Genomic DNA, 23,807 nt, shown 5'->3' on the forward strand with positions numbered 1-23,807 from the left:
AACATATCTACCACGACGACCTCGATCCATGTTCTTATCAATACGAAAATTCTTGTTAAGTCTCTTTATTTATGATTCAATCCGATTTTTGATTCAACTGATTCCGGGGTTCTCTAAATAGGTCGGCTCCCCACAGAATCAAGGGATAGAATGTATTATCAGTTAATAATTCATTCAAAATATCTCATTCATATATTTAACACAATAATGGTCCATCAGACTAAATTTCTCCATCTGAACAGTCCTCCATGGGAATTTTAATTTTTCAGATTTTTAATTTCTCATCCCTTAACTTGATCCACTTGACAAAAGTTAACAGTAGCAATCTGCCAGCACAATCCACTAGTCTCATAGTGATTGGCTGAAGTCATTAACATCATTCTAGTTAAGAACATCATCACAGGGACTCCTCCCATTCATCCTCATTGCGGTTTCGCTCAGCTTATCACATTTCAACCAAATTTTAGGGATCATCATTTTTCAATCAGAATCCAAATCAACTCATCAGTTCTAAACTAGAATTTAAAAATCATATCAACCACATTCGAATTCATCATCTGGATAGCATTAATGCTTATAATTTCAAGCCTTATATTTACTCGTATATACTGCCAGTAAAGAGTTGCAGTTATACCCTCGGTATATACGGGTAGTCATGGTTCTTGGAACTATAAGGTAAATACCATCATGTCTAGGCCTCAAACAAGTCAAGGATTCCATACAATTGCGGTACTTCCATCTGAAGACCCAATTACCAATTTACAAATTTCAGTTTGAATATCAAATTGTATGAATTTTATCACACAATTACAACCTTTTAGTGCTTCTTGATAAATTTTTGACATATTTGGCTTCTCGGTTCATCCTCATTAGCCAAATAGCTCTGATACCAACTAGAAGATCCCTGTCCCCACCGTGCAATAAATTCAAGGGTGCTAGCAGTGGAAGTAGCACTTCTTGCATGGGGCAAGGTCCCACACTCGGGGCCTCGCCCCCCAGGGATATCCGGAAAAGAGACTAATCCATCGTTTTTTCCCACACTCGGGGCCTCGCCCCCCAGGGATATCCGGAAAAGAGACTAATCCATCGGTTTTTTCCAAAATCGAACCCGAAAAAACTTCGTTTGTCCGGAAAGCACGGGCGATTCCAATTCACACACACACCCTTCTCCTACCATTTTACATGACCTTAGACTTTTAATAATGGGATGGCTTGTTCAAGAATATCTTGTATACATAACATAATTTTTTAGTACGTCAGACCTAGATAATGCTACAATTGTGGACATAAGAAGAGGATGATCGACTCATTGGGGAAGAGCCTTAAGGACAAAGCCTTCAAAGAAAATGGATATGGCATTATGAGAGAAGATTAATAAATTTTGCATCCTAAACTCACATGCTATAGAGAAATGGATCGAGAGGTATAACCTATCAAAGAGAAAAAGAGACCAAGATCATTTGAATTTTAGAAAGAGTTGAACAACCAGAGCATTGCCATACCCAAATTTGCTTGCTCAACTTCCAGAATTTCCTTCTAGTAGATAGCTTCAGCAAACCATACGACAAGAAAGACATAGTGGCTAGGTTATAAGTGACGATAAGGAGGATATTTCATATGTTTGTGATTACCATGTAAGTGAGTTTTTATATGTACACAAGAAATCATAAGACAGTCTTGTATAGACTTTAATTTTTCATACTTTTTCATGATTTTCTTTTACTTATAGTATTGAAAATTTGGTGCACTTTGGTAATGCGGCCATCACTTTTGAGTGGAGCAAATAGGTAATAAAAGAACAACATTTGATTATGGTGTTAAGGACAATTCTATGCAATAAAGTTATTCAAGTGTAAGTTACCTTAATAGTAAAGTTGGCATGCTTGATTATTGTCAGATGACACAAGACATTATCAAGGTTGGGCTTAAAGAGTTTTATATGTTTATTTTTTATGTGAAGTGGTTCATGGTGGTGACTTAAGGACCACAAGAAACCATGCGCAGAGATAAGAGAAGTTTTGTTCAAGTAGACTCCACAAAGCTTTGGAGAGAGAAAAGGGACACATTTGTGCTACTAGAGCATTGTGCGCAGGTCATCTTCAAGGCAAACTCGAGAGATCATAAGTGGTTGTTTGTAATCCAAATCGATCCACACAGTAAACAAATATTTGAAGAAATAGAAATATGATATGAAGTAGAGGTTGAGGAACCCACTCAAGAAGCACGAGAAGCAGATATTGATCCAGTTTGAGAGATCCCCCTCTGGGGGCGCCGGTGGCGGAAGCAGCATCGACCTCCCGCGCGGGGCGGGGATCCACACTCGGGGGCCTTGCTCGCAGATGTCCGAATGAGGGTCTAGCCCGGCAGTTCCTCCAAAACCGAGCTCGAAAAAACTCCCCTCGCTCGGAAGGCACGGGCAATTCTGCCATGGGAAAATCTTCTAATGGGGGAATTAATCTAACGGGTCAAAGTTTTAACTATTCAAACTGATCTGACCGAACCTAAAGTCACATGGTCAGATCAAGAAGAGACTTGCACTTAGTCCATAGAATCACCGCTTTTTTCCTCCTTTAACGAGGCACAACCCGCTGATCCTTTCCCACAGAACAAGGTCTTCTCAGGACTTAATCTAACTAACGTAACTACTCGCATCTAGTTATTTCACAAGAATCCTCTGATCTAGCCTGTGGCCCATGGGTTAGCCAACCACCCCCGACCACTGTATTGGTAGGATTCCTTTATAAATATTTGATTGTGTTTTGCTCGTGTACCGAGGAAAAGAGTTCCCAAGCCCCCTTGCTGGCGATTCATGCAAAAATTAAGGTAGGTATACCACGTACACACCCAATATAAAATTGCCATTTATAACAGCTTCGGCTGGCTTTAAAACAATCCTTCAATAGAAATAATAATATTACTGATCATCATCCTCCAAAGTTCCGAGTCCTTTGTGATACAAATATGTCATCTGGACTCTCTGTAATGAAGACCAGCTGGCCAACCAACAACGAGATCCAATATCAAAATTTGATTCTAAAAATCTTTCTCTTTAGTCCATCCGAATGTTCCTCGACGCACGCATGGGTGTCCTAGCAACCGCGAGCCCGTGCATCACCTTGTCAGAACCCTCTAGGATCCTCCTTAGGTGTCCTAGAACTTCACTCAAGGAGTGCTTTGTCGGTCCTCACCCATCGTACCGGAAGTGCACCATTTTAACCGTAGCGAGGCTGGTCAAGACCTCGGCAAGCTTTGCTGACCGTGAGAGACGTCCCTCGATGACTCCCCGCCAGCTGTTGCAATGAACCTCCTCTTAGTAAAACACATGCTAAATGCTTCCTCTAGCATTCTAGCATACAACAGTCCTTTAAATAAAATAGAGGCTCTAATGAAAGTAGAATTCCCAGTTTGAGACTGGTTCCACCAAACCCTTTTTCCATAATTCCCAGTTTTCATAATGAGGATCCTTTATCTCTCATCAGGGTAATCTACCCACCATTTGATTGATTTTCCAACTAGATTCTTGGTGATTTCGATCAAAGGAAAACTAGTTCGGTTCAACAGTAGTCTATTCTTTGGATTTAGGAACTAGAATTGGTCACGAAGTTTTTGCTTGATTCAGATCGAGAGATGGACAGGTAGGTTGGTCACGAAGTTTTTGCTTGATTCAGATCGAGAGATGGACAGGTAGAATTACTATCCATCCCTCTCATAGTCTAACCAATTTCATTCGGTTTAGTTCTAACAAGGATTCCCTTCAGATAAACATCTAATTTTGGATAAATACCAATTTAGTGATTTAACCAATTAAAATATCTAAAGATATTCTTTTTGCCACTTAATTTCTCAACCTTAATTCCCTAGGTAGAATTATGGTGGAAATTCATCTTTTGACACTAAAAATTAATTCAAATCCTTCTTGTCTTAAATATTATAAAAATTCTTCTTTTTAACTAAATACTAATATCTATTTTTTAAATAAACTTGAAATCCCTCTTTTTCTCATTTAATGAGTGTAATTTTTCTTATGCATAAAAATAAATTAATCTAAAATTTCTCTTAAAATTGAATGTCCATTAATCCAAATATGAAAAAATTCATTTTTTTCTATTTCAATGATTGAATTCCAATCATGATGGGAATTCCTCTTTTATCATTTAATTTTTTCATGCATAAAAAGAAATTTAACTAAATTTTCTCTTAGAAATTAAATTAAAATATCCATTAATTTCATTATACTAAAAGTTCCACTTTTCTCATTTAAATGATTGAATTCTAAATAAGTTGGAAATTTCTCTTTCATCATTTAAATTTATTTATGCATAAAAATAAATTTAACTAAAATTATTCTTTAATTTTAAATAAAATATCCATTATTTTGATATTCCAAGTTTTCTCTTTCTTCATTGGAATACATGGATTTCCATTGTCATGGGAATTTCTCTTTTATCTCATAAAAATGAAACTACTAGAAATTTCTCTTTTTTTCTAATTAATTATTTATGCATAAACATTTAAAATCAAAATTTCCATGGTTATGATGAGAATTATTCAATTAACCTAGGATGATTAATCCTAGAATATGGTAGGAAGTCCTCTTTTCATATTATGCATGAAAATGATTTATGTGTTATTTTTCTAGAAATTTTACCATAGCTCCGCTACTATTACTGATAAATTTTAAATAAATTTGAAAAGCATAAAGTTTAGTTAATACAATATGATAGAATAACTATCATTTGGATCAATATCCAATTTACGGATGTAATCCCTAAGTTTATCATAAATTAAGTAACATAAAAGCATTAAAAAACCATTTCTTTGGCCTCAAATTTGACAAGCATAGAGTTTACTTTTAGAATTAAGAATTGCTCCATGAGAAGCATTATTTGAATATAGAATTGGTCATAGGAATGGCCATTCTTTGGGGGAGAGAGAGATATGCTTAAAAAACATTTTAATTTAAGCATAAATGTAAACTTTATGTTATTAATCACTAAAATTCATTAGAGAGCTTCATTTACATTGAAGAATCATTCAATTGGATGCTTCTCAAGCTTGAGAGGGGTTGAGTATACCAAGATATCATCAAAGAAGACAAGAACAAAATCATCCAAGTATTCTTTGAGAATTTCTTGCATAAGACAAGTAAATGTTGTCGGGGCATTAGTCAATCCAAATGGCATGAGTGTGAACTCATAATGCCCATAATGAGTATTGAATGCTGTCTTTGGGATGTCCTATTCCTTGATTCTGAGATCTGGTAGTACCCGGATTTGAGATCTATCTTTGTAAACATTTGGGTCCCACTTAATTGATCCAAAAGTTCATCAATCCTAGGAATAGGATACGTATTTTTAATTGTTAATTCATTCAGTCCTCTGTAGCAAATACAGAATCTTAAAGTTCCATCTTTTATCTTTTGAGAAAGAGAACGGGCACACCCCAAGGGTGAGACACTGGGTCTGACGAATCCCTACTCTAACAGTTGTCTTAACTACTCCTTAAGTTCTATGGCTTTAGGGATTGGCATTTTGTATGCACGGTAGGCTACTGGCTGAGCTCCAGGGGTTAACTCGATCTCATGATCTACTTCACGAGACGAAGGCATCTCACTCAGCTCTATAGGAAACACATTTGCATACTCACTTAACCACTCTGGTTCTTTAGCCTTGCATTTTATGTCTACTGGATTCATCTTAATGACATAAACAACTTGCCTCTTTTTGAGCCCTTTTAATAATCTGGAAGCCTTGACTAATTGAAGCACTGGGGATCTGGAAATTCTAGTTCCTTGAACTTTATTCCCATGAAGGTCAAGGAAAGAGATGGTTCCTTTGTGAGACAGGTTGACAATGAATTTCAGCCTGATTCTTTTGGAGCCAATCCATTCCAAGGATTCCATCATAGAGTAGGACTCTAAAATGGCACTCTGTTATGTTCCCATCTAGGCTAAACTGAATAAGGTCTGTCTCTCAAGGTGTGTGAAAAGAATCTTTCCAATGGCCAATTCCACTTGTATAGGTTTTCCTGATTTTTGATTTAGGACTAATTTATGTAGACATCCTGAGGAAATAAAAGAATGAGTATTGCCTGAATCAATCAAAAGCTTGAATTTCTTACCCTGGTACTCTGCTGGAGTCTGGAGGACTGAGAATTAACGGGTTATTCCCTTGATGCTCTATTGCTGCATATCTTACACACCCAATATAAAATTACCATTTATAACAGATTTGGCTGGCTTTAAAACAATCCTTCAATAGAAATCATAATATTACTGATCATCATCCTCCAAAGTTCCGAGTCCTTTGTGTTACAAAATATGTCATCTAGACTCTCCATTGAAGACCAGCTAGCCAACCAACGAGATCCAATATCAAAATTTGATTCCAAAAATCTTTATCTTTAGTCCATCTAAATCTTCCTCGATGCACGCATGGGTGTCCTAGTAACCGTGAGTCCATGCATCACTTGGTCAAAACCCTCTAGGATCCTCCTTAGGTGTCCTAGCACTTCACTCAGGGACCGCTTTGTCGGTCCTCGCCCATCATACCACCAGAAGCGTACCATTTTAACCGTATCGAGGCTGGTCAAGACCTCGACAGGCTTTGCCACCACGAGCGACATCTCGTGACGACTCCCCGCCAGCTGTTGCAAACCTCCTCTTAGTAAAACACATGCCAATGCTTTCTCCAGCGTTCTGGCATAAAACAGTCCTTTAAATAAAAATAGAGGTTCCAATACAAGTAAAATTTTCAGTTTGAGATTGGTTCCACAAAACCCTTTTTTCATAATTCCCAGTTTTCATAATGAGGATCCTTGATCTCTCATCGAGGTAATCTACCCACCATTTGATTGATTGTCCAACTAGATTCTTGGTGATTTTGGTTAAAGGAAAACTAGTTCAGTTCAACGGTAGTCCATTCTTTGGATTTAGGAACTTGAATCAGTCACGAAATTTTTTCTTGATTTAGATCGAGAGATGGACAAGTAGGTTTACTGTCCGTCCCTCTTGTAGTCTAACCAATTTCATTCGGTTTAGTTTTTACAAGAATTCTCTTCAGATAAACATCTAATTTTGGGTAAATACCAATTTAGTGATTTAACCAATTAAAATATCTAAAGATATTCTTTTTTCCACTTAATTTCTCAACCTTAATTCCCTCGGTAGAACTATGGTGGAAATTCATCTTTTGTAAGGTTCCCCCCTTCCACAAATAGGGGAAACACTTAAGATAGTCCGCTAAGTCTTATCTTAGAGAAAATTTCCTACTCATCGACACCTTGACCATACAGAGATTCAAGGATACGATTCATAGGTAAGACCTAGTTCTATCCCGCAGGGGGAGCGTGGTCTTCTAAAATTAAATCACCCATAGGGTAATTGATCACATAAATTGGGTAACTACAAGACTTGATTTCTAGAGGCAACGCTTTTTTCCTCATCCATGCAAGGCACAGCCGCTGGTCTAGTCTTCTAGAATAGAGTTGCCCGAGAACCTATTTATCCAGCATAGGGCTTTCACTTAATCTGTTGGAAAGCTACCCGACTAATCGGGTCCACCCCTCCGTAGGATGGTGCCGTCGGGGCATTCCATCCTCCCACTTTCCACCCTACTCGCGTCAATTTGTTTTCTAATTAATCCTACCACACTGTTTGACATAAATAAACATGTTCCTTAATTAAGGCCCTTTTCACAAGGTTTGTTAAAACAGCCTTTTTTCACAATACAATAATGCCAAAGACAAGATTTATAAAAACAAAGTTTAAACATGGATCAATTTCATACAAGCCAAACTGGCTCTCTTATTCTTTTCCTTTATACCACCGATGATCTAGAATTCGGCCTTCCAGCCTCTACATGCTGGGCAAAACCCTACGGGACCATACACCTCATCGTCGGCCCCCGCTGGCGAGGACTCAAGTCGGCCTGTCGCCCTCTCAGGCTCCATCGCTCGATCCTCCCGCCCCTCAGAGGGATGTCTGCGCACTAGGGTGGGCTAATTCACCGCACTAGCCTGGGCCCTCAAAACTAGGCAGCATCATCACAATCACTTGCCTCAATCGGCAAACCTCATTCTCCCAATGGTATGAGGGATACCATGGGCCAACTCCGGGCCTTACTAACGTCTCCGCCGTCCGGCTATACAAGCACAAGAACGGGGCAGCGTCAAAGCAGGGAGAAGTTATACCTGTACCTTAATTTAACCAAGATAACAATCTATTTACTCAACTAAACCATAGGGCTAGAATCCATGTTACCTTCTTAAGAAAACAATCCTTTTCACAAAGATTTTAGCATTTCAACTTGAGATTGCCAGATAAGACATTCTTTATTAAGGCATATGTTAAAGAATACAAACTTTAAATGGTAAATCAATCAAATGGATCACTGTAACAATCAATAGAGAAGCCGGGGCCATACCTCAACCCCTAAGAAAATGATATGTAATTGAAAAACAAAATATATGTATATACCTTGTAGAAATTTGTCGTTTATCGTTGCCTTTGCTCGTACAAGAGCTTTAGAACTTGACATATGAGAATAGAGTCTTCTCATACCTTGTCTTATGATTGAAATCATCCAATCATCCCCAAGCTTTATCTCCTCTTACTCGTACTGTGACTCTTCTCTCTTTCTAAGGTCTATGGCAAAATAGCCTTCTCTTACAGGACTACGGTCTACTATTCTTTCTCTACAAGAAAAGCTATGGAGTTTTGGTCTCTTCCTTCGAAAGACCATAGAAATCTAAGATTCTTTTCTAAGATATTAGATAAGAATGAAGGGATATATACATCTCAAACTCTAGGATTACTTTGAGGCTACTTGCTCTACTTTCTCACAGTTTTCTCTGTGTAGAGACCCTGACAGAAACAGCAAATTGTTTTGACCATAACTCTCTGATTAAAACTCAGAATATGGTCATATAACCAGTCAAAAGAACGGGAAGGCATCTGGTCTACAAGCTTACGTGGGCAGAATAGGTAAAAACGTCTGTATATAGCCACAAACGCGCCATCTTTGGAAGCACGTTGTTTTTCCATATTTTTAGTATGCATGGACTCTAAATGTGTAAAAGTAAATATGACCTCCTATCACTTAAAATCGAAATTCTATTTTTGGGGATACTTATCTCTTAATAGAACTATTCTTATGTTCTTATTTCTTTTAGGATTTTTGGAGCTAATATTTTTATTCTAACACTTTTCTAATGTTTCTAGCCTTATTGTCTCACTCTTTCTAATTACACTCTCTTTTCTTATTGAAATCTATATTAAAAGAGACACATACATACATGGCTTGGGAGGGACCTTACAATCTCCCCCACTTAAAAGATTCGAGATGTCCTCATCTCGCGAGCTAGGGTAGTATCTAAGTAAATCCTACTGTCTCTTTCAAAGCGGTGTCCCCACTAGTTAAAAATCTTCTTTTATCTAAACATTGTTCCGAGTCTCTTATTTCATGTGTTTGGCTTGTTTTATTTTACCTCCAAAAGGTCTTTATTATTCTAGAGTTAATTGGCCTTATTATCCTAATTTCTTGCATCCATATACCTCTCATATGATATGAACCTTAGAATTCCTTATTCTATACCCCCATGTAATATGGTACTTAACAAATTATCATGGTGGAAAAATATAAGGGAATCAATTCTTTACGCAATCTAACCTATAATAGTAATTTCATAATTTTAGAATCGTCTTGTAGAATACTTCTATTCTTCATGCATATTACTTCACATGAATCTTGCACCAATCCTCTATTTACTTATAGAAATACTTGTTGAATTCGATTATCTTTAACCCTGCTATCCCTATTTCTTGACCTAATTTTTGCTCTAGCTCATGATTCCTTGTAGCCAAGAGTGGACTTGACGTTCCTCTTGAATTAGGGGACCTCTTCTTGATTAACATGGAATATAAAAACTTTATCATAGTCTCTGGCTATAACTATGGCTTTAGAAATAGAGGATGGTTTCACATTCTTGATGAGGTTATTCAAAGGTAGATTAAGCTTCTAAATGGATCGATGGAGAAGAGTTACCTCATCCATCTCTAGAGCAAATCGGAGAAGTTTAACAAAAGTTTGGTGGTATTCTTTTAGGGTCTTCCTTTCTTGGGTTAGCTCCAAAAATTCATTCATTTTATCCTCTTGAAGTCCTGGAGGACAAAACCTTTCATGAAGGTGTACTTTCATGGTATCTCATAACTGATTCTAGCTCCAGTGGTTAGATTGATAACAATGCTTCTAACTTTTTAGCTCCAATGGTTAGATTGACAACAATGCTTCCAACTAATTTGGCATTTCTTACGATTTTTAGACGCGAGCAAGGGTGAGCTTGCTTCTTTCATTATATCCATTAAAAGTTCAAAACTATCAAATACTTATCATAGCACCACATTTGAAGGCAATCAGGATTAATACATCTAAGATCTTCATTTTTTTGAGAATTACACATTTGGTATCTTGGGATTAACACATCTAAGAGCATGATCCTCTGGGAATTACACATCCGAAGTTAGACCCATGTTTGTCTGAGATGGGTTCAAGATCTTGGATAATCGTCCTAGTGTAAAGCATCCAATGGATGGCATTCACACGTCAACTACTCAAACCTTAATGGAGTTATAATCTTAATAATTTATAATATACAATTTAATGAGATATCTTGAAAATTTCTCTAAATAAGGTTTTGGTCTATCCTTCTATTCAGTCATCGCTAGTTTCTTAATTTGATCACCCTATATTTTTCCTCACAAAAGGTTTTCTCCCCAATCTTATTTCTCAAATTTATTGTACAAATATCTTGCGTGTGCACCCCCAAGATACAAGCACAATTTCATAGGATGATTGTCTCAACATGTGAGGATATTCAAATCACTTCTATGGCCAGTAGAGATGATTGATTCATCCTCATATGATAAACAATCACTTGTTTTAATCCCTTGATAGTTAACCTTTGAAAAACAAATCCTAGGAACTAAGATCGGCTCTGATACCACTTGTAAGGTTCCCCCCTTCCACAAATAGGGGAAACACTTAAGATAGTCCGCTAAGTCTTATCTTAGAGAAAATTTCCTACTCATCGACACCTTGACCATACAGAGATTCAAGGATACGATTCATAGGTAAGACCTAGTTCTATCCCGCAGGGGGAGCGTGGTCTTCTAAAATTAAATCACCCATAGGGTAATTGATCACATAAATTGGGTAACTACAAGACTTGATTTCTAGAGGCAACGCTTTTTTCCTCATCCATGCAAGGCACAGCCGCTGGTCTAGTCTTCTAGAATAGAGTTGCCCGAGAACCTATTTATCTAGCATAGGGCTTTCACTTAATTTGTTGGAAAGCTACCCGACTAATCGGGTCCACCCGTCCGTAGGATGGTGCCGTCTGGGCATTCCATCCTCCCACTTTCCACCCTACTCACGCGTCAATTTGTTTTCTAATTAATCCTACCACACTGTTTGACATAAATAAACATGTTCCTTAATTAAGGCCCTTTTCACAAGGTTTGTTAAAACAGCCTTTTTTCACAATACAATAATGCCAAAGACAAGATTTATAAAAACAAAGTTTAAACATGGATCAATTTCATACAAGCCAAACTGGCTCTCTTATTCTTTTTCTTTATATCGTCGATGATCTAGAATTCGGCCTTCCAGCCTCTACATGCTGGGCAAAACCCTACGGGACCATACACCTCATCGTCGGCCCCCGCTGGCGAGGACTCAAGCCGGCCTGTCGCCCTCTCAGGCTCCATCGCTCGATCCTCCCGCCCCTCAGAGGGATGTCTGCGCACTAGGGTGGGCTAATTCACCGCACTAGCCTGGGCCCTCAAAACTAGGCAGCATCATCACAATCACTTGCCTCAATCGGCAAACCTCATTCTCCCAAAGGTATGAGGGATACCATGGGCCAACTCCGGGCCTTACTAACGTCTCCGCCGTCCGGCTATACAAGCACAAGAACGGGGCAGCGTCAAGGCAGGGAGAAGTTATACCTGTACCTTAATTTAACCAAGATAACAATCTATTTACTCAACTAAACCATAGGGCTAGAATCCATGTTACCTTCTTAAGAAAACAATCCTTTTCACAAAGATTTTAGCATTTCAACTTGAGATTGCCAGATAAGACATTCTTTATTAAGGCATATGTTAAAGAATACAAACTTTAAATGGTAAATCAATCAAATGGATCACTGTAACAATCAATAGAGAAGCCGGGGCCATACCTCAACCCCTAAGAAAATGATATGTAATTGAAAAACAAAATATATGTATATACCTTGTAGAAATTTGTCGTTTATCGTTGCCTTTGCTCGTACAAGAGCTTTAGAACTTGACATATGAGAATAGAGTCTTCTCATACCTTGTCTTATGACTGAAATCATCCAATCATCCCCAAGCTTTATCTCCTCTTACTCGTACTGTGACTCTTCTCTCTTTCTAAGGTCTATGGCAAAATAGCCTTCTCTTACAAGACTACGGTCTACTATTCTTTCTCTACAAGAAAAGCTATGGAGTTTTGGTCTCTTCCTTCGAAAGACCATAGAAATCTAAGATTCTTTTCTAAGATATTAGATAAGAATGAAGGGATATATACATCTCAAACTCTAGGATTACTTTGAGGCTACTTGCTCTACTTTCTCACAGTTTTCTCTGTGTAGAGACCCTGACAGAAACAGCAAATTGTTTCGACCATAACTCTTTGATTAAACTCAGAATATGGTCATATAACCAGTCAAAAGAACGGGAAAGCATCTGGTCTACAAGCCATCGCAGGCAGAATAGGTAAAAACGTCTGTATATAGCCACAAACGCGCCATCTTTGGAAGCACATTGTTTTTCCATATTTTTAGTATGCATGGACTCTAAATGTGTAAAAGTACTCTAAATATGACCTCTTATCACTTAAAATCGAAATTCTATTTTTGGGGATACTTATCTCTTAATAGAACTATTCTTATGTTCTTATTTCTTTTAGGATTTTTGGAGCTAATATTTTTATTCTAACACTTTTCTAATGTTTCTAGCCTTATTGTCTCACTCTTTCTAATTACACTCTCTTTTCTTATTGAAATCTATATTAAAAGAGACACATACATACATGGCTTGGGAGGGACCTTACATCTTTTGACACTAAAAATTAATTCAAATCCTTCTTGTCTTAAATATCATAAAAAATCTTCTTTTTAACTGAATACCAATATCTATTTTTTTTTAATAAACTTGAAATCCCTCTTTTTCTCATTTAATGAGTGCAATCTAAATATCATGGGAATTCCTCTTTTACCATAAATTAAATCTAATCTAAAATTTCTCTTTAAATTAAATAAAAATATTCAGTATTCCAACTATACCAAGAATTCTCTTTTTCCATTTAAATGATTGAATTCCAAATATGTTGGGAACTCCTCTTTTTTCATTTTAATTTTTCTTATGCATAAAAATAAATTTATCTAAAATTTCTCTTAAAATTGAATAAAAATATCCATTAATCCAAATATGACAAAAATTCCACTTTTTCTATTTAAATGATTGAATTCCAATTATGATGAAAATTTCTCTTTTATCATTTAAATTTTTCATGCAGAAAAAGAAATTTAGCTAAGTTTTCTCTTAAAAAATTAAATTAAAATATCCATTAATTCCATTATACTAAAAATTCCGCTTTTCTCATTTAAATGATTGAATTCCAAATATGTTGGAAATTTCTCTTTCATAAATTAAATTTTTTTATGTATAAAATAAATTTAACTAAAATTCTTTTTTAATTTTAAATAAAATATCTATTATTTTGATATTTTAATTTTTCTCTTTCTCCATTGGAATACATGGATTTCCATTGTCATGGAAATTTCTTTTTTATCATATAAAAATGAAATTACTAGAAATTTCTCTTTTTTTCTAATTAATTATTTATGCATAAACATTAAAAATCAAATTTTTCATGGGTATGATGAGAATTATTCAATTAACCTAGGATGATTAATCCTAGAATATGGTAGGAAGTCCTCTTTTCATATTATGCATGAAAATGATTTATGTATTATTTTTCCAAAAATTTTACCATAGCTCCGCTACTATTACTGATAATTTTTAATAAATTTAAAAAGCATAAGTTAATACAATATGATAGAATAACTATTATTTGGATCAATATCCAATTTATGGATTTAATCCCTAAGTTTATTATAAATTAAGTAACATAAAAGCATTAAAAAGCCACTTCTTTGGTCTCAAATTTGACAACAGAGAGTTTACTTTTAGAATTAAGAATTGCTCCATGAGAAGCATTATTTGAATATAGAATTGGTCATAGGAATGACCATTCTTTGGGGGAGAAAGAGATATGCTTAAAAAACATTTTGATTTAAGCATAAATGTAGATTGTATGTTATTAATCACCAAAATTCATAAGAGAGCTTCATTTACATTGAAGATTCATTCAATTGAGTGCTTCTCAAGATTGAGAGGGGTTGAGAAGTGAAAAAGATTTAGAAGAAGAAAAAAATCATAAAGTCACACTTTACCTCTTGTTTTGCTTGATTCTTTAGTCTTAAGAGAGGCCCCCAACCAATCAATTGGTTAGTATGTTGAGGAAAGCTCCAAAGAAGGTTGAAGAGAGAGAGAAGCTCCAATCTCTCCAATATGTAGAGAATTTTGAGGATAATAGAAAATATGCTTATTTTAGAGTAATGTTGGCATGGTTTAGTTCGCAGATGAGAATACAAAAGAATGAGGGTCTATTTATAGGTGAGGGAGGCCACTAATTGAGTCCAACTAAGTTCTAGAGTTTTCTAGCTTCAGTTTTGGCTGAATTTGGACAAGATTTGGACCAGTTTGGCTCCCTTTATGATTTGGTTTGATCCAAGAGAGAGGAGAGAGAAAAATATCTTAATATTTTTGAGTTTAAAACTCCTTCACATGTGTGAAATAGGTGCCTCTCCTTGAAGGCTCCCCCTTTCCTTACCATGGTGTCAAAATGAATGATTACTCTAAAATATCTCATTTTTTTAATATCTCATAGTTTTTTACTAATAAACCTTGTACTCAGTCAACTCTTCATCTTATGTGGGCATTTACTCATTTTTAAGTATTTTCTTTTATTCATTGGATTTATCTCATCGCAACACTTGGATTAATCTTATTTGCCCATAGGAACCTTAATTGGACCATAATCTAAAAATTTCAAAAAATCTTGACCCTAAGGCTAAGGTCTTTTAAATCATTTTTAATTGATTCCTAATGCACCTTGGAAAATTTATTTTTATTTTCTGTTTCAGGGAAATATATTTTTGATATTAGTAGAATTTATATATCTAAAAATATCTCAATATTGATTTACCACTCTCTAGAATTTTTCATCTCTCTAGAGAAAAACAAGGAAAATAATATTTTCTTGTATTCAAAAATAGGGAATGATTATAGGGGACCGAAGTAAAGGCTTATTCAATATTCAGGTTGAGGAGGAATCTTACACAGTTAAACAACTACAAGAAGGACCAAATGAAGGTATATTAAACATAGAATAGGACGATACGGATGAGCTACCTTCTACTCCCACAACAAACAAGGCTCCACCCATTGACAAAGATGAAAATGGAGAGGTATTTGCTAAATTTGGTAGGTAAATAATTATTTCTACATATATCCTTTATTTATAAATATTTGGTAGGCAAATATTATAATCATTTCATTTGGTAGGCAAATATTGGAAAAATATTTATAAATATTTGGTAGGCAAATAATTATTTCTACATATATACTTTATTTATAAATATTTCTACATATATTCTTTAATGGGATCATTAGTGTAAGCTTTGGTAGGCAAATATTGTAATATGAATTGCTTATAAATATTATTACATATCTTTGCATTTGTTTGAAAAGTAACTAAAAATTGTTTTGATGGGGATTATGAGAACGAAAAACAATTGCATTTTTTTTTTCAAAAAATGCACCAAACAGAAAACCAAAAAAAAAATTCAACTCTTTTTTTGGCATTATCATAGATGCGCATTTCAATGCTTTTTCGACTAAAACATAGACGATTATTTTGATGGTGATTTCGATACTTATTCCAATGATGCGAGTACCATCAAAACTTACCATCGAAGGCTAAAGGCCTTATAGTAGTGATTGTCACTACAAAAAAGAGGAAGTTTTGCAAATGGACGGGGAGCACGGGGAGCAAAGAAAGATAGAGCAATGGAAAGCTCTATCTCTACCTCAATGCCTTGGTGAGTGAGAGCATTGGGAAGAAGGGAAGAGGAGGAGACAGGGAGAAGAGAACTAGCATCAACACACTACTACTCACCCACACAATCCTCAAGCAAGCATGCAACAAAGAAAAGAAAGCATACAAGCAAGAATCAATCACAAGAGCAAGAAAGACTCAAACTCAATTGTGAGAATGGGACTATGTATTTCTCATTAGTAAAAATGTCTTATATACACGACTTATATTTATAATACTTAGTTGCCTAGTAATGTTTGGGGGCCCAAAAGCTGGTCTAGGATAATTTCCTAGTCTAAGTATATACTACGAGCATTACACAAGCTGTAAGCTTAGTTTTGACTATCTTCTAGACAATGAAAAAATTAGGGGCTATTTTTAGCCCAAGGGTTAATACTCTAGAAGAGTCTTTGATATTATCGGGCTATTTCACTAGAAATGTTTACAAAAAAATCACCCAAAATTTTCTAGTTTTTAGTGGTTTCTTCAAATTTTTTTATACCAAAAGTACACTATATATTACGTCCATATAAGATATAAAATTTCAAAGATTTCCCAAGTTTCTAAAGTTTATAGATTCATATATAAAAACATTCGCTAACCAATGTACACTATACTATTTTATTGGTATCTTACTTTTTACCCTGCTTCTGGGATTGTAACATTCCTCCTCAGTCTGAATAATGAAAAAGATTTTACCTTAATCCCTTGTAATCATTCCCTATTTCTGAATACAAGAAAATATAACTTTTCCTTGTTTTTATCTAGAGAGAAGAAAAATTCTAGAGAGAGATAATTTAATATTAAGATATTTTTAGATATTAAAAATCTCCTAATATCAAAAATATATTTTCCTAAAACAGAAGATCAAAATAAATTCTCCAAGGTGCATTAGGAATCAATTAAAAATGATATAAGTGACCTTAGCCTAAGGGTCCAGATTTTCAAAAATTTCTAGATTATGGTCCAATGAAGATTCCTATGGGCCAATAGGATTAATAACCAAGTGAAAAGAGCTTACCTTTCATGTGTCGTTTTGGAATCTGGATGCTTATCCGCCATCTCCTAGAAGAGGCAACCACGAAACGGCATGAGTGAACACTTGAAAACACCTGCCTCTTGTTGTCAACACGAGTTGTCCACGTAGAGCTTGGAACATGCTCCACTGCATAAAGACAATAGCCCTCTCTCTCTCGCACTCACTCACAAACTCTCACTAGCACCAAAAGGGCAAGAGGATAGGGTAGAGAGCTAGAGCACAAGGAGTAAGAGCATACTCTCAATCAACACTCAATGGAATGTCCCTTTTTCATTAGAGAAATTCACTTATATATGAGGGATTTATAAGTTTGGGCATCCACACCTAATAATTGATTGGGTGCCCACTTATTATCTAACCTTATCTAGGCTAGTCTAAGCACACATTGGGTGGATGCCGGCTCTTTCACTTGGCTTGGTTATCCCTTTAGGACATCATGGAACAGATGCAGGGGAGAAGAGAGCTTGAGCTCTTGCAAGCACACACACACTCACACAAACCCTAGAAGAGAACACACAGGTAAGAGGCTGAAAACTCTTCTTCTTCTTCAAACAACAAAAGAGGTCTACAAAGAAGATAAAGTGACTAATACACATAATCGAGTATATACAAGTGGTCCATAATGTGAACACACTAAGTGGAGTGGATAGGTGTTGACTAGTCCATGTAGTCCTTAGATGTAGAATCTCTGGCGAAGACATATCGGTGCCAGCTACCAAACCCGCAAGTGATGTAAGTGTTGAACGGTCATGAAGGCGCCTGTTGAGTGTCAGCTCATGTTAAGCTTGACATCTCAACACTCCTCCTTAAGCTCAACTCTAGCTCGTGAGCTCCGGGCATATCTCAAAATCTGCGGAGCTTCTCAGCTCCCACGGCCTTTGTGAAGATGTCAGCGACCTGATCCTGTGTGTTGACGTACGCTAAGTCAATGTCACCTGCTAAGACTCTCTCCCTGATGAAGTGGTAATGTACCTCAATGTGTTTCATCCGTGCATGGAAAAATGGATTCCTCGCGCTAACTGTATACTGCTAAGATTGTCACAATATATGACAACCTTTCTCTCTACATGCAACCCAAAATCAACAAGTAGCTTGCATAACCAAGCTACCTCACACGCTGCCACCGCAGCTTCTCTCTTGTCGACAAGGCAACTGTGGGATACTTCTTCTCCATGTCACAACAACTGTTCCCAATGAAAACATAAATCCACTGGTAGATCTCATGTCTGAGATGCTACCTGCCCAATCTGCATCCGTGTACCCATATAGCTCCAATGGTACACCTGCTGCATAAAACAATGCATAATCAATAGTGGCCCTCAAATATCAAAGTGTGCTAATCGACATAGATAAAAATCCCCAAAATCTTCTTGTACATAGTGGGATCCTCCAACACATAACTTGCATTTGCACTAATCTTTCCATTTTGATCTAATGGCACCAAGATTGACTTATAATTAGCCATCCCATACTTGGACAACATGTCCAATACATACTATCTCTGTGACAACCAAATAGCCTCACGTGTGCAAATGACCTCAATTCCCAAAAAGTAGCGCAGATCTCCCAAATCCTTTATCTCAAACTTCCTTTTGAGAAGACTTTTCACATGCTCAATCTCGTCCAAGTTGTCACCCCTAACTATAAGATCATCTACATATATGGTGATGATCACAATACCCTTATCACTCTTGCGCACATACAAAGAGTGATCTGCATCTGCTATATGAAAACCAATAGTGACAAGATACTTAGGAATCTTGTCATGCCATGCTTGTGGAACTTGCTTCAGCCCATACAAAGCCTTGCGAAGCTTACATACATTGTTTGGGTGACCTGTATCCTCAAAACCAGGGGGGTTGATCCATATACACTTCTTTTTGCAACAAGTCACCATGCAAGAACACATTTTTTTACATCCATCTGATGTAAAAGACCATCCATTTTTTTACATCCATCTGATGTAAAAAACCAGCCTTTAGCTGCAGCCACCCCAATCACAACTCTCATAGTTGCTATCTTCATAAACCGAGAAAAATGTCGCCTCATAATTAATCCCATGTGTTTGCGCATAATTAATCCCATGTGTTTGCGCATATCCTTTGGCTACGAATCTAGCCTTGTACCTTCTTATGCTACCATCAATGTTATGTTTCACCTTATACACCCACTTACAACAACTAATAGCTTTCTTGCCTTCAAGCAATGGCACCAAATCCCAAGTCTCATTTCCATCATACAATGCATCCATGATCTCCTCATCCATAGCTTTCTCCCGATAGGTCCACTGTTACAGGTATATATTTTATCATATTTTTGATAAATTAATAATCGTATAAAAATATGTTTAATTTAATTTGTGCATCCACATACCCAACTATTTGGCAACCACACGTACCGCCATGTGGACATCCATGCTGCCTCTGACCAAAAGGGTACATGTGTACCACACCTTTGCCTGTGCACCACCACCGTACCTTTCCCCAGGCTCATGTAGACCAGTGACCGGTACACTTTGATGGCACACCATCCCTTTCACCCGTACTTTTCCTAGCACCGCAATCATATCCTGCATCTATATAAACCCTCGGGTACACCATGCCCAACAGCTCATTGCATAGGGCACACCGACTGTACCGACAGTCTGTACGGCCATTCTATGCGTGCATACTGTACTTTGTTGTACCTACAACCGTCCCTTGCAGCCTTCCTCTCAGCACCCTCTGATCAGCCAACTCTCAGATAAGTCCATTATCAAAACAATCACCTCACCCTTGTGTAAGGAGAGGGTGTCCTTAACTCTTTCCCCCCCATGTGAAGAGACTTATAGCAAGAAAAATGTTTTTGACTTTAGGACATCTCACAATCCCCCCCCCTTTGCATAGAGTTTAGCGCAGGAGGTTTTTAAGCTTAGAGAAGGTTCACACGCTGTGGTTTTTTGTTCATAGATTGAGCAAACGATCTCGGAATCGAGATCCGACTGAAGCACTGCGATCACAACGTTGAGCACTATGAGGTGGTGATCAAGATGGCCCTATCTAGGAAACGCCAAAATGTCACCACGAGAGAAGCACGCAATAATAAAATTAGAGAAGATGCTCCTAATGCGGCTCCGACCCTCCTGTTGGCAAGCTCCGCAAGGGAACATTGGCCAGGTTAGCTTGGTTATCATTTAAAAAGAGTTTTAAATTATTCTTTAATATTAGTATCAATAAATCAAGAAAGAAGATGTAAAATTTTTCATTGAAAAATGTTAGAAATTCTATGAAGCTATTATTTGAAGTGATGTTGTATTTTGTAATCAATGGTTTGTATTGAAATTGGTATTTTTTTTCTCCTGGCTTCAACACTAACTCTGTTTCTGTTCTTGTGTAGCTAGGCGGCGCCATTAGCAAAGCCCGGGATCGGCCCATTATATCCCTCATACCATTGGCAGAATGAGGTTTGCCAATTGAGGAGAGTGATTGTGATGATGTCTAGTTTTGAGGGCCCAGGCTAGTGCGGTGTGAATAAGCCCACCCTAGCGGGTAGACATCCCTCTAAGAGGCGGGAGGATCGAGTGGTAGAGCCTGAGGGGCGACAGGCCACCGACTTGAGTCCTTTCCACAACGACCGATTGACGAGGTGTATGGTCCCGTAGGGTTTTGCCCAGCATGTAGAGACTGGAAGGTCGAATTCTAGATCATCAGCAATGTAAAGGAGAAGAATAAGAGAGCCGGTTTGGCTTGTATATGGAATTGATTCATATATAAACTTTTTTTCTATATATCTTGTCTTTGGCATTATTATACTGTGGAAAGAGGCTGTTTTAATGAACCTTGTGAAAAGGGTCCTAATTAAGGAACATGTTTATTTATGTCAAATAGTGTGGTAGGATTAATTAAAAAACAGTGTGGTAGGATTAATTAGAAAACAAATTAACATATAAGTAGGGTGGAAAGTGGGAGGATGGAATGCCCCGACGGCACCATCCTACGGATGGGTGGACTTGATTAGTTAGGTAGCTTTCCGACAGATTAAGTGCAAGCCCTATGCTAGATAAATAGGTTCTTGGGAAACTCTATTCTAGAAGACTAGGCCAGCGGTTGTGCCTTGCATGGATGAGGAAAAAAGCGTTGTCTCTAGGAATCAAGATTAGTAGTTGCCCAAACTATGATAATTACCCTATGAGTTTTGATTTTTAAAAGACCATGCTCCCCCTATTGAGATAGGACTAGGTCTTACCTACAAATCGTATCCTTGAATCTTTGCATGGTCAAGGTGTCGACGAGTAGGAAATTTTCTCCAAGTTAAGACTTAGTAGACTATCTTAAGTGTTTTCCCTAATTTGGAAGGGGGGGACCTTACATTTGGTGCCCCCACTAAGGATTAGAAAGCTCTTGTTTAAAGCTTTGATTTGCAGGTTTGAGTTCAGTTGTAGATAAACTTAGGACTTATGGCTAGCTCTACATATAATGTCCTCAGAGAGGTGAATATGTCTCTCTGTTCTTAATAAGGGTTGAGTTGACAACCTTGAGAAATAACATGGATGATTATGTGTATAAGGCTAGGATGATGGGGTTGCTTTGGAAGGGGCAACCAGGGGAGTGGTATGAAGATGTGTTGACAAAGGCATTTTTTACCCCAAATGTCATCACATTGGAGGTAAATTCCCCCCATTCTATCACAAAAGCAGTCTTTTTTTATTCTCACTAGGCCATTTGCACTCGATTGTACCCACTAAATCCATCCATAAAAGAATATGTTTCATGCCCCGCTACTGCATCTACTAGCAACAACAAGGAATCAATGAAAGGCAATGGGAACGGGTCAGATATAGTGGAAGCATTCAGCTTACGGTAGTCGATACACACCCTATGAAGCTTTCCATTCTTTTTTGAAACAATGACCATCGGTGAGACAACCATTCTGCTCAACCATAGGATAGATGAAACTTACCTTTAATAATTTGTTAATCTCTCCCTTCACCTTTGGCATAGTTTGGGTTCATTCTATATTTGCTCTCTAAGATTCCTCCTCAGCTTGACTAATGAATAAGCTTTTACCTCAATCCCTTGTAATCATTCCCTATTTCAGAATGCAAGAAAATATTGCTTTTCCTTGTTTTTACCTAGAGAGAAGAAAAATTCTAGAGAGAGGTAATTCAATATTGAGATATTTTTGGATATAAAAATTATCCTAATATCTAAAATATAATTCCCTGAAATAGAAGTTCAAAATAAATTATCTGATGCACGCATTAGGAATTAATTGTGTATTAAAGGCCTTAGCCTAAGGGTCTAGATTTTCAGAAATTTTTGGATTATGGTCCAATTAAGGTTCCTATGGGCCAATAGGATTAATCCAAGTGTTGGGATTAGATAAATCCAAAGAATAAAAGAAAACACCCAAAAATGAGTAAATGCTCACATAAGATGAAGAGTTGACTGAGTACATAGTTTATTAGTTAAAAATTAAGAGATATTAGTTAAAAAAAATGGGATATTTAGAAGAAATGATACATTTTTGACACCTCAGTAAGGAGGGAATGCCACCTCAAGGAGGTTCCTTTTTCTTCATGATTACTTGAGTTTTTTAATCCAAAAAATGGGATATTTTTCTCTCTCCTCTCTTCTAGACCAAACTGGATAAAAAAGGGAGCCAAATTGGTCTAAATCTTGTCCCAAATTGAGTCTAACTGAAGCTGGAAAGCTCTAGAACCCAGTTGGACTTGGTTGGAGGCCTCCCTCACCTATAAATAGATCCTCATTCCTTTGTATTCTTATCTTTGAGCTATACCATGCCAGTAGTATATTAAAATAATCATATTTTTCTATTATCCCTTAATTCTCCTCTTCTTGTGGGGAGCTTCGAGCTTCTCTCTCTCTCTTCAACAACTCTTGGAGTTCTCTTCTCCTCTTGCTAACCAATTGATTGGTTGGGGGCTTCACTACTAAAGAAAGAATCAAGCCAATCTTAGAGGTAAGATGGATTGGTTTTTTTTCAATTTCCTCAATGACTTTCTTCTTCTCAACCCCTCTCAAGCTTGAGAAGCTTTCTAAATGATTGTTTTAATTCAAATCAAGCTTTCTCTAAGAGTCTAATGTTTAATTAAGAGAAAGTTAATCTTTATGCTTATTTGTAATGCTTTCTTTAAGTAAATCTCTCTCTCAAAAAGTATAGTCATCTCTATAGATAATTCTTTAACAAAAGAATGTTTCTCAAAGTATAGTCATCTCTATAGATAATTCTTTAACAAAAGAATGTTTCTCAAAGATAATCTCTTATTTCAAAACTAAACTCTAGGCTTGATGAGCTAGAGATTAAAAAATAATATTTTCATGATTTTATGCTATTAAAATAATGGTTATTTCTTTCAGATTGTTTATGAGTAGTTAAAAAAACTACTTTAACTCATTCTAAATGAGAAATGGATTATCCTAACAAATTGGGAAAAGAGGAATGTTGAAATTAGCTTAATCTAGTGGGATAATCATAATTATGTTTATAATTATGGTTAAAATTATGATTTAAATTCATAGTTT

This window comes from Cibotium barometz, chromosome 62 (assembly GCF_041138505.1).
Source record: "Cibotium barometz isolate CiBa-2024 chromosome 62, ASM4113850v1, whole genome shotgun sequence".
NCBI classification, from domain to species: Eukaryota; Viridiplantae; Streptophyta; class Polypodiopsida; order Cyatheales; family Cibotiaceae; genus Cibotium; species Cibotium barometz.